This window comes from Alosa pseudoharengus, unplaced genomic scaffold (genome assembly GCF_046254945.1).
Source record: "Alosa pseudoharengus isolate Yale_2024_CS ecotype anadromous, Long Island Sound unplaced genomic scaffold, YU_APseudo_1.1 YU_APseudo_1.1_scf_3, whole genome shotgun sequence".
Classification (NCBI taxonomy): domain Eukaryota; kingdom Metazoa; phylum Chordata; class Actinopteri; order Clupeiformes; family Clupeidae; genus Alosa; species Alosa pseudoharengus.
The window spans coordinates 25,216,017-25,228,516 of record NW_027468718.1 but is presented as its reverse complement, the minus strand read 5'-3'; the positions used below and the strand labels follow the sequence as shown (position 1 = coordinate 25,228,516).

Here is a 12,500-nt window from a genome sequence, read left to right as displayed (position 1 = left end):
CAGATCTCTTGGGCTTCAAGTCATGCGCAGTATTATGGGATAAGACAGGGAGGTAGCGGGGCTCTCACTCTCCCCGTGCGCACAACCTGCTAGCACACAGAGAGGCCATTCAATAATGACCTCATATCCTACATCACTCAGGGAAAAAGCGAGGCTAGCGACAGGCACAGATGGGGTGGGGGGGGGGAGCCCTGCCTCACTTCTTTGAAATCCGACACACAGAAAGGGAACAGCGCCTTGACAGCCAGGAAGCGAGGCCTGCCCTATAAAACAACTAAATCTGCTGCATCACTGGAGTTCCATAAGTAGGGACCAGAATGGGCAGGATGGGGAAAATGGCAAATTAACACCGGAACGTTCTATGAGCGGCACAAAAAGCTGAGCCGTTTGTTCTGCGGCTGTTTGGGGCGGGGGGGGGGAGGAATTACGCCATTGCTCCTGGTGCAGTGTGCAGCGCTAGCTCACGCGTTTGGGACCTCGCTAACAAAAAAAGTAACCACAGTGACAGAAGTTAATAACGCATAAAAAGAGCACAGGGACCATGTGTTGGCCATTCGGAGGGGTTTTATAGGGAACCTATAAAATAAGGGGGCTTGGCCTTCTTCCCCCTCACTTGTAAAAAGAAAATCTGTGAACACTTGCTTTGGAAAACTGAGCAGGGGCTCCGAGGTCGGAGCTGGGGGGGGGATCAGAGGGAGCGTGCTCCGAGAGCGCCTCTGGGAACGAGCGCCTGCCACGGCACACGTCTGCGGAGGTTATCGGCACACGCCGCGCCAAACCAGAGAACCACGGCCCACCTCCTGCACCTGGACATGTGTATAAACACTGATGAGCCCACCGCTCCAGTAAAGCCCATTACACCTTTATAGGCCCCACTACCTGCTTGGGAATTAAAAGAGATATTTTAATATTGTCCTCCCAATGAAAAATGGCTGTTCTATATAGTGTGGGACATTTGAGCTTTTTTTTTTTCTGCACAGCACAAGATTTATGGCTGCCTGAATGGGCTGCATTCCTAATGGTGGTGAAGCATTAGACCTGGCACTGCAACCCAGCATTTCTTATCTGGAGAGTCATCTATCAGAGGAGGAGGGAGGAAGTAGAGCAGTGACCAGAACAGCACAGAAAACACACACACACACACACACACAGGTCCTCCAGCAGTAGTGGGGGCAGATGTGTTGGGATGTGGTGGGTGACGGGGTAACTGCACAGACAGCGATAATGGGACAGGAGCCTTTGGCCAGGAGGACCAGTGGCAAGACTCCAAGAAGGAGGGCAGAAGGAGGAGGGAGGAGGGAGGGGGGGTTGCTGGGTACCTCCCTCCTCCATCATGCTGAGCTGGGGAGTCCGGGAGGCGGGAGATTACTCTGTTTGGAGCCCAGAGCAATAGAGATACACCAGTGCTACTGCAGGTGCGCCGAGAGCTCCTAGCCAGCACGCCTCCCAGCCAAACTGATCAATACACTAGCCTGGGAGAAGCCTGCAATAACGGAGTTAACTGTGCTGTTGTTCAGTCCTACACATTCTATACTGCACTTCAAGACAGGGATACCTGCGATGAGTGAGACGGGTAAAGAAAAAGAAACATATTGAGCTGTTCAAGGTCATTCTGCTGAACAACAGCAGCTGAAAATACACGGAAAGCATCACACAATATTCGTCTTTGTCACTGAACCGACAGCAAACCCTCCTATATGTGGGCCGCAGCAAGGGCGACTATGCAGAGCAGAGACTTGGCTACTGCTGCAGTTGCAGCCCGCCTCGATGGTGGCAGCGGTAGTGGTGGAGGTGGAGGTGGAGGTTTGGGCTCTGCAGTGGAACCCTCCCACCTGATGGCCACCGCTCCTGCCAGCACTGCACTAAAACCCTCATTACGGTAATGGAGGGGTGGGGGACAGGAGGGAGGGAGGGAGGGAGGGAGAGAGCGAGAGAGAGAGAGAAAGAGAGAGAGAGAGAGAGAGAGGCCGTCCAGTGAGGAGGAAGCCCAGTGCCTGCCAAGTCGGGCATCAACAGTGTGACAGTGACACCCCTCCTGAGAAGTAATTTCCTTAATACGGGTGCCAGGGGTAATGGACAGCGCGCCACACACGGCCACGCTGTCAGCCTTGTCTGTCCGGCCGCCGCTGGCCCTGCCCGCCGCCCGAAGAGAAGAAAACAAGCTGAGCTCAATCTCGCCAGCGCGATGTGCGGGGGAGGGAGGTGGCAGAGATAGCATATGGTATAGCATACTGATTCTAACCCACAACGCCAGGCACCCGAGGCCAGCACCAGCCCACACATTTACAGGAGAGGGAGGGGGGGAGAGAGACAGAGAGAGAGAGAAAGAGAAAAAGAGAGAGAAAGAGAGAAAGGATGAGAAACAAACTAAGAGAAAGAGTGAATAAGCATTGTATTTCTGCATCCTCCTCTCTACCATTGTCAGCCTGCTTGGCACAAGCTAAAGGTTACCGTCTACCAAAAATGGCCCCTTCCTCAATGCAAACTATTTACAAAAGCCCTTCCTGAAAGAGCAAGTGAAAGGGATCCATTTCCCAAACAAAGGGATACTATTTCCACTGGTGAGTACAAAGACGGGGGCCACCACTTTGTATTTGTTTGCATCAGCTTTAATGATTCCCTCTCAACAAGAGCACTGAAGGAAAGTTCCTTAGTGGCGGAGTACAAGCCATCATTCTGTACCACAATACAGACAAAATGGGGGTGAAATTCTATGACTTAAAAAAAGGGGAAAAAGGAAGGACTTCCTGCCGTTTCAGTGGTCCTAAAATAGCACCTAGACAGAGACAGTCTGCAAGGCAGCAACACCTGGGAGAATACTTCAAAAAAGGTGCCTCGCCTCTTAATTCCAGCTCTGACGCAGAGTGAGCAATGACCATGATTGGCCGCTTATTAACAAAAAGAAAGAAAAAGCGGCCATTGGTATCAGGGTTGAAATGTGATCAGTCATCTAATCGCATACAGACAACTCGCACCGTCTGCCTAGAAGCCCTGTGCCACAAGGTGACAACACGAAACCTATGATATTAATAACATTGTTAATAAATCATGCCTGTGCTTTAATACTTAAAAAGGATGGTTTGGGTTCCCACACTAAACTGATTTAACTTTCCGTCCATGAACCAGCCTTTCCAGTCATATCAGACATCAGATACGCTGTGCAGGTGTCAGGAGATCTACAGCTGTTCAGTGGCACTTCTCTCGCAGAGTGTGTTCTACACGAGGACCCTCTCACTGATCTGCCTCCCTGCTTCTCTCTCTCTCTCTCTCTCTCTCTCTCTCTCTCTCTCTCTCTCTCTCTCTCTCTCTCTCTCTCTCTCTCTCTCTCTCTCTCTCTCTCTCTCTCTCTCTCTCTCTCTCTCTCTCTCTCTCTCTCTCTCTCTCTCTCTCTCTCTCTCGTGTGATCGGATCGCGGTGAAAATGCACGGGAGAGTCCGACTCACCGTTCCGTTGGGTGAACGCTGGAGCGTTGCTGCCGCTGTCTCTCGCTGGCTCACCGCTCCTCCTGGGGCCCCGCGCTGTCACTCACGCACGCACGCTCACACCTGAAACAGAAGACGGGCGCGCAGGTGAGCACCGGTGGACAGCACCAACCACAAACAAACACCACATTGACTTCCACACTACCCGCTTCTCCCACTGATCTGGGACCTGTGAGGCCACCGAGGTAGAGTGTGTGCCTGCTTCACAGGGTTCAAAACACAGCACAGGGCCCTGATTAGATGACCTCAATGAGCAGCCAAAATGGGAAAACAGAAATGAACAAGAACAAAAAAACATACACAAATAAACACATAAATAAATAAACAAATAAACACGCAGCAACAGTGCGGCTGCCTGCAGGCCGGTTTGTAAACAGCACATGTGGGTAATTGCATATGGCAAGAGGCGCAACAAAGTGACCCAACATGTTGTACCTACCCCAGCAGGGCACAGGCAAACAAGAGCATAAACACAAACTGCACACACAAACACACATGCACGCACAGGCAAACATTTAAACAGCGCCAACGGCATTCACACAGACATCACAGCACTATAGGAGCACCAGTCCTGGTAGGATATTACTGTCAATTCTTGTTAATGTAGGTGGTCTGAAATGAGCCACTCTGCTGGAAAAGAGGGAAAAAGTCTCCCTTGGGGGGGTTATGAAATAAAGCCTTTAAAAAGCTCTTTTGTGCAAGGCCAAAAAACAGGCCTCTATGCAGGCAGACACACATACATTCCATGATTGGCCCAGACTCAGTTCACAGTGGGATGTGTGAGGCTTGCTGGGAGAGCTGCATCTTGACAGAGGCTCTCGGGAGATGGGCCACACATCTGCACACGGGCTCCCCAATGGAGTGACAGTATAGCTATGCATTATTAAGAAGACATACAGCGCAGTTCATTAGTGACTGCATATGCTCCCGCTGATGCATTCCGCCACTATCAATCCACTTCAGCAGGGGAACAGAGCAAACCTCTAGTGTTTCAGCCTCTCCATGACACATAGCGGGACAATACATGGAGGAAAAAAACATCTAAAGTGAGTGCCACCAATAACAAGGTTGGAAGTTGTAAACTGATGCAACACAGTCAAATCCATTACAGTGCGAACTCACCGAGGCTATTTCAAGTTACTCTATCTAAAGGTCAGGCACATGCATTTGCGTGTTTCACCTCAAGTGTGAAAATATCTGGTTGTAATCCCAAACACGAAGGCAGCTATTTACTTCACCATTTGGGTAACATAAAAAATACACTGTGTGCAGCATTGAATTTAGAACTGAGACACCACTCAGCTACAAAGGCAGAGTGAGCTGTTTGGAATTCAAGGCACTCACACAAGGTGCTTCAAATAAAATCTTGGAAATCTCCACAACCATGTTTTTGAGATGAGGATCCACACAGCCACCCCCCCAACCCCCCCAACCTTACCCAAGGGAGGGCTCACTTTACGGCATAATCATTTCCGCTCTCCCTCCTGCCCATTAATCATAAGAGCATCCAGACTGTACCTATGCAGCTCTGCTGTGACTGAGAGGGCGGCACTCTCCTTCAGGTGCCTCTCCACAGGGTTGTTCATTCCCAAAGGCGCCCCAAACACAAGGACGCAGAAGGCCTCCTAATGTGTTACCAGACACAGCAAACAGTTGAGTCCAAAAAGGGGCCTTGACTGCCATGTGTAATTTTCAAGAGTGCTTGTCTTGGATTGTCTTTGTTATTGTAAGTGGCATGAGCCACACACACACACGGTCTGTCGACTGGAAAGGGCTCAATAGGGGATTGAAAATAACACAACCTAATGATTACTCTGTGATCTGCTGGGCCTGCAGCACGCAGAAGCCAGAGGAAACGGGTCTGTCTCAGCTCCGCGGGGTTAGATTAACCAGCCTGTCTCCCATCACGGTCACTGGAAGCGTATGTTTACGCTACTGAGCCAAGCTCTTGTGCACACAAACACACACGCCTGCCATACACACACACTTTTCAATTGGCATCATTTAATTGCTGCCTTAATCAATTTGTGGTGTGCAAGCAAAGGTAATTTCGAAAGCTGGGGGTATTCTTAAAATTGCAATTCACAAAACCCATCATTTAACTTGACGGAGAGGCTCGACTTGAGGTATAATTAGAAAAAGATTGTGCATGGTCTGGCTCGGCAGAGAGGGGTATGGGTGTGTTTGTGAGTGTGAGTGAGTGAGTGAGTGTGTGTGTGTGTGTGTGTGTGTGTGTGTGTGTGTGTGTGAGTGAGTGAGAGAGAGAGAGAAAGACAGAGAGAGCGAGAGAGACAGAGACAGAGAGACAGACAGACAGACAGACAGACAGGCAGACAGGCAGACAGAGTGGTGGATGGTTTGAATGAGATAAGGCACATTTAAAAAAAATCCTTCTTCCTGACTCAATTTGGCTGGCCAAAAATATCCAGGAACTATTTCAACACGGCTGGCTTCCCTGCAAATGTCAATGAATTTGTGAGTGAGTCATCAAACGAATAAATAATCACAGATAAATAACAGCAATGGATAGGCATTTCAATCACCTTACAGTCAAGATCTGACAGCAAAGCCGCCGGGAAAGTGAGAAGAAACACACACACACACACACAAACACACACACACACGGTATCAGTGAGAGGTATACATTGGGTCAAAGAGCTTGCTTGGTTTCAGGCCATGGGGTGAAATTTAGGATTAGGTTTCTACCGATAAATAAAGAAGAAAAAGAGAGGAAGAAAAGAAGAGACAAAGGCACACAGACAGGGAAGAGAGAGGGAGGGAGGGAGGGAGGGGGAGAGAGAGAGAGGGAGAGAGAGAGAGAGAGAGAGAGGATCCTCTTTCTAAGTGACGTTAGGTCCCATGAGACTGTGGCTCACCTCCAGCTGTGTGGAAGCGAGCGGCACTCAGAGTCATGCCAAGGAAAAGACGCTAACTGCCCCCTGAGAGCCATGCCAAGGAAAAGACGCTAACTGCCCCCTGAGAGCCATGCCAAGGAAAAGACGCTAACTGCCCCCTTTTTGTGGTTTTCAGATTTGTGGGGCAAGGCGTCAGGCTTTTTATGATGTGTTGAACATCACAAAACAAACCAACTGAAGCATGCAAAGTAGCCTACACAAACAACATAAATACAACAACAGAAGCTTGTGTTTGGGTTGCCCAATCACAGAACACGAGTGATTAACTTCAGTGATCTGAAGATCTGACAGTTTAGGCTGATGGGTCCCGCATTTAAGAAGCCTGACATGAAGATTCCTCTGCGAGGCTGGAACGCTACCTAGGAACAAAAGCATAAGCGAATGCGACCAGTCAACACAACGGCCTTCCATTTACTTATTCAGAACAAAAACCTCAAGTCACTGTGCACCAGAGCACCAGCCAGAAAGCACTAGTCGACTCCAGATGACTATGCTGGCGATGTCTGCGGATTATTTTCATAGCTCCGAATTAAAGATTAATAGGTGCAACATAAAAAGGGCTGTGAGCACAACGTCAGCTTGCCTGAGTTCACCCGGAGTGCAGGACCCATCCCATAGAACCGCTGCTGGAAAGTTAACAGACCACTTTGCCAACTCCTCCAGTCGTGAGAACGGCACAGCCACTTTTTTTTGCAGAGCACGGATGGATGCCCCCTAAACTTTCCAAGAGTTTAACCGCAGTAGCAGCGACTACATTTACTGCGGTTAGCGGTGACACCATTTTCACCTCTGCACTAAGTCTACATGAAACCTCAGCATCTGCAATTCAGATCAGCTAGACACTCGCCGAGCGCGCCGTCCTCCTTCCAAAATAGCCTGCGATTTTCTTTACAATTAAATACACTGTTAATTTGGGGGTTGAGAAACAATGGGCTCCTTTTTAGAAATGCAAGTCTTAAAAATCACAGGGCCCACAATCGATGCGGTTTACTGGGTATCTGAGGAACGTCAATGCCTGTGTTTATATGGCACCCGTCCACATTCCTTAATGGCTGTGTGCGGACACTGCTATGCACACTGACCTAATAGAGGGCGTAGAGACGTAGCAATGCAGTAATTATCATGATGGTCATAACAGTGACTTTATTGGGATGTATTCAAGACAACCATACAAGACTCCTTGGCTGAGCTAAAACGTAGCGACTTTATATGGTCAAAAGTTCGATAGTGGTTTTGCCGGTCTAGAGGCATTATCTGGGTCCTAGATATGACCAATATTCAAGAACATGCCCTGAAGCCCTGCCTGAACCTCTGTCCCTGTTCCCCAGCCTTTTGACACAAAATAATATATAATCTCAAAATGACAATGACGAGCGGGCCACTGTGAAAGGATTCTGCTGTTCGTGGCCATTTCAGTCACCTTCATCTCACCTGAGAGAGGGGAGAGACAGGCCCGGCTGACAATAAGCCTATTAACCTAACAGGCACTTGATATCTGCGCGGCATGATATGGGTCAAGAGGTAATGTAATCGGAGTTTCTCTGTGGCTTTGCAGACAAGACAGAATTAAGACATTACAGGACTAATGAGGCTGGTGCTGCACACTGGAGCAGTGGAGTCAGCACTCCGTGAGTTTGCAGTCCCTTTTTCATGCACACTCAAGCAGCACAGCCTGCTAAAGGAAGAATCACACACACACACACACACACACACACACACACACACACACACACACACACACACACACACACACACACACACACACACACACACACACACACACACACACACACACACACACACACACACACACACACACACACACACACACACACACACACACACACACACACCTCCCAGAGCCCATGGAGGAGCGCACACATACACGTACACACTACGTTAAGGCATTTTGGTGTGAAAGTATTTCTGGCTCTTCAGCCTTTCTCTCTGGCCTTGCTCCATCTATTAATGCTCTGGGTGTGCTGCTGTTGGTTGGGCTACATTCAGATTGAGATGGATGCAAAAATTCCACCAGTCTGGTCTCAACATCCACCTGAAAGAATCTGATGTGCTTCTTCTAGCAATGATAGTCAGGTACCTATTGATTCAATGGAATTTCTGCCTCACTGCATGCCCAGCCGGTTTCCTCATCCTTGCCCACCTCCTTGTCCACCTCCGTGTCCACCTCCTTGCCCTGGCTGGTCTCTGGAGCCAGCGCAGCCCGCCTGCCATCTCACCGCAGCTCCCCTCCTCCACCAACCTCATTAATACTCCCCAAACATGATTTATTATTTATTGCAGCAGAACGTCTACAAGGGCCCCGGCCCGGCTTGATGGATATCCGCGGGCTCGAGGACCATTACTTCCCACGTGTCATATTGAATTCTACAGGGGTGTACTCCATTTTCACCCATGCTCCCAGCATGGCGAGCAGAGCAGAGGGGGGACACACACACGAGCTGACCTGTCACAGCGACACGGGCGGAGAGAAAGGAGAGCAGAAGAGCAAGAGAGGTGTCATGGGGATGGTCTTCTGCTGGAATGCCAAGAAGATGCACGCAGTACTCCACCCAACACACAACAAGTCAGCACCATTACGGCAATGGGAACAGTAACAGTGATGGTCGTGGCTACCATAGGAATAACATAAGATCTAACAGGTGACTGACTTTCATCAAAGTGTATACACAAGGACTTAGAAGACCATAGACAGGGACTTAGAAGAACGTAGACAGGGACTTAGAAGAACGTAGACAGGGACTTAGAAGACCGTAGACAAGGACTTAGAACAACATAGACAAGTGTTGGAGCTGATTTGCTTTAGCAGGATTGTTATAAATGAACTATGAAGCCGTGATGTTAATTTCTCGTTCCTGCTGGGAAGACTGTTTGTATATTTAATTGAGCACCGGCTGGTGTAAACTTCAGTGCTCACTGTGTGGCTTCCACTTTGAGCCAATAAGGCGGCAGCTTCGTCTTTCCAATCAGCCCTGATGGAAGGGTCTCACCTACAAGGCGGCAGGGAGGCAATAACAAGACAGCGGGAAGGGGAGGCTGCTGCCAGACTGAAGGGGCTGATATTTAACCTGTTGAGGAGTGAATTATTTTCCTGGTTCCTTCTAGAATTCTACACAAACGATCTATAGTTTCAGTGTTCTTTATACAGTCTATGGGGGGGGGTCTATGCAAACATTCTAATCACATATTTGTGACCGTACTCCTCAACAGGTTAAGCACAGCCCTGTCACATCCCACCACCCAATGCCACCAGGAGGACGACATGGCACAGGGAGAGAGGAGAACCATTATTTTATTTTTTTACTAGTGGCTGTATAGAGCCTTTTAAATGAGGTGATCAGGTGGAGTCTATACTCATGATGTTAATAACGCATCAAGGTACTAGTGGTAAGACAGGGAGAAAATAGAGAGATAGACAGAGAGAGGGAGGGAGAGAGAGAAAGTGAGGGTGAAAAAGAGGGGGCCGAAGGGTGAAGGGCAGTTTGTTTATCAGAGAATTCTCGAAAGCAACGGGGAGGAGCTAGCAGATGGAGTTTAATTAGCCAACTGGCAGAGAGCAGGGCAGCCTGGGCCGAACACACTGACTCAGCATAAACTCTCCCCTGTGTCTACCACATGAATACCACACACACACACACACACACACACACACACACACACACACAAACACAAATAACCTTCATTGATATCTCCCTGATGTGGCACTGCAAAAAAACTGCTTACCCAACCCTGGCAGATCTCTCACTCTCACACACGAAAAATAAGAAAATCCGAAAAGGAAGGAAGGAACACACACACACATACAATCACACACACAGTCACACACACACACAGTCACACACACACACTCCAAAGACTGTTCCTTCACATGCCAACACCAATACTGGAGCGCTGTCCTGTGCTGGGACCATTTCTCCAGCAGGGAGAGTGGACTTATCCATCTCACTTTCAGTCAGGACATTCAGGAGGCCACCCATTTCCCCATCAGGCTAGCATCCGTGTCAGTGACATACAACAACATCCTGCAGAATTCCAGATTTCCTCATTTTCCCGCGGCAGGTCTGATGGTGCTGGGAGGATATCCACAGCAGTGGCACTGAGAGACGCACACCAGGAAGCTCTTAGTCTCTGTCCACATTTTACATGAAAGAGCTCCTGTACGCGTACAGTATATGCATGCGCGTGCGCCTCCAAGTTGAGCTTGGCACTCGGGATGAACTCTCGTCGCAGGAAAGCAGTGGCTCTTAATCCCGTTTCACGCTCACTGCGGAGCGACGCGTTGCCAGGGATCAGTAGCAGTTAGCCAGCGACATGACAAACAACCACGACGACGACGACAACAACAAAAAAAAGTGCGAAAGCAAAACAAGTCACGGGGGTGATCCCTCCCATCCATCACGCTAACCTGCCTGCTGGGACACAACTTCCATCGTGCTGCATCCATCATCGCAGCAAAAACAAAATCCAATATGTGTCTATTCAATATCATTGCCAGCACTGAGTGATGTGTGCACAGTGGCAAAAAAATATAAATAAATAAATACAATTATATTCCCTAGCCCTCCTCCACAGCTTATGAAAATAAATAAATGTGTCAGGCCATTAAATGTTGGTCGTCAGGATCTCATTATCCTCTACACAGGCCAAGTGTCACATCAGCTGGGAGAGGTGGAGGATTCTCGACAAGCCAATCAGGCCTAAGGGCCCCAGAAAAGCCGGCAGAATGACTCAAATGCACTCATTAGAGAATTGGGTGGAACCTATTTGCATTAAAGGCAGACGGCCTTTGTAATTCCTATATGAGCCCTGGCAGCTCAGAGTAATGTAACGCTCGCCGCATATACAGCGTCTCATCTCATCTCCATGCATAGCCATCATCGCTGGAATTTACAGCATGGACGTCCGTGGGAACTGCCTTAGAAACGTGGGAGGCTTGTGTAATGTGGAGCTGCACACATCATACAGTGCACAGCATCCCATTCTATTAGAGCCGAGCAGCAGCAGCTCATTTACATGCTCACATTTCCCCCCGTGCCTTGTTCTGCGCTGGCTCCCAAGAGAAGCAATCATTAGTGATCTGCAGCGCCATCGATCTGGAGCCAGGACACACAACTGTGGCTGACCCCCCCCCCCCCCCACACACACACACACACACACACACACACACACACACACACACACACACACACACAGGTTCAATGGGAAAGTGATTAGCAATGGTCATGTGACCACTAAACGAAGCGAGAGCATGAGAGAGAACCTGCGTCAGCTCGGTGACGTACGGGCCGCAGGCCGCTTCTCTCAACCGAACTCAAAGTTCAGCGAGCTGGTGGGCTGCTGCTAGGATGCCAGGGCGAGGGTGAGTGTGAGGAAGTGGATGTGGATGGCGTGAGTCGGGGTCGGAGTCTGCGCCTCGCTCCCCACACGCTGATCCACTTAGCGGGGCATCCTGCAGCGCCCTTGGGGTCGGCTCGTTAGCTTCCTGTGCGCTGCGTCGCACATATGTCTCCCAAATAAATAAAAAGCACTGGCACTGTGCTAGTGCTAATCTACTGAGTGACTGTAGGCAGAGGAAATTAAATTAATGTAGTGAGGGTGTGTGTGTGTGTGTGTGTGTGTGTGTGTGTACGGGCAGGCATCATCTGGTATGTCTCAAGGAGCATGCCTACACATGGAGCTGGGTTCAATGTCTCTGGGCTGGACTCCACTAAATGATGCTGGTAAAAAGGTGGTTTTAAGAGTGCTACACTAAAAGTTTTGTTCGGAAAAGCCAGGTATGGATAAAACACATCTACTAGTCTAAGCCTGCCTGAAATGTCTTCCACCTGTTCAGCAGAAATTCAATTCCCCAGTACCACACAAACACAAACACACACACACACACACACACACACACACACACACACACACACACACACACACACACACACACACACACACACACACACACACACACACACACACACACACACACACACACACACACACACACGGCTCTTGTCCCACATACAGTCAATGACACTGTACAAACACCATAAATCAGCCAAAGATCATCTTCCTGTTGCAAGACAAGACAACACAAAAA

The 12,500-nt window shown here is 49.2% G+C and overlaps 1 protein-coding gene across 5 annotated transcripts in view; it reads right to left on the bottom strand.

The window, feature by feature from the left end:
* The window catches only part of adarb1b (adenosine deaminase RNA specific B1b), a 108,334-nt gene that overhangs the window by 65,420 nt on the left and 30,414 nt on the right, over positions 1-12,500 (bottom strand). For all 5 annotated transcript variants that reach the window (XR_012981905.1, XR_012981906.1, XR_012981907.1 and 2 more), the window contains exon 2: positions 3,444-3,545. The gene's annotated coding sequence lies outside the window, so the exon portion shown is untranslated. The remainder of the gene's footprint in view (positions 1-3,443; positions 3,546-12,500) is intronic.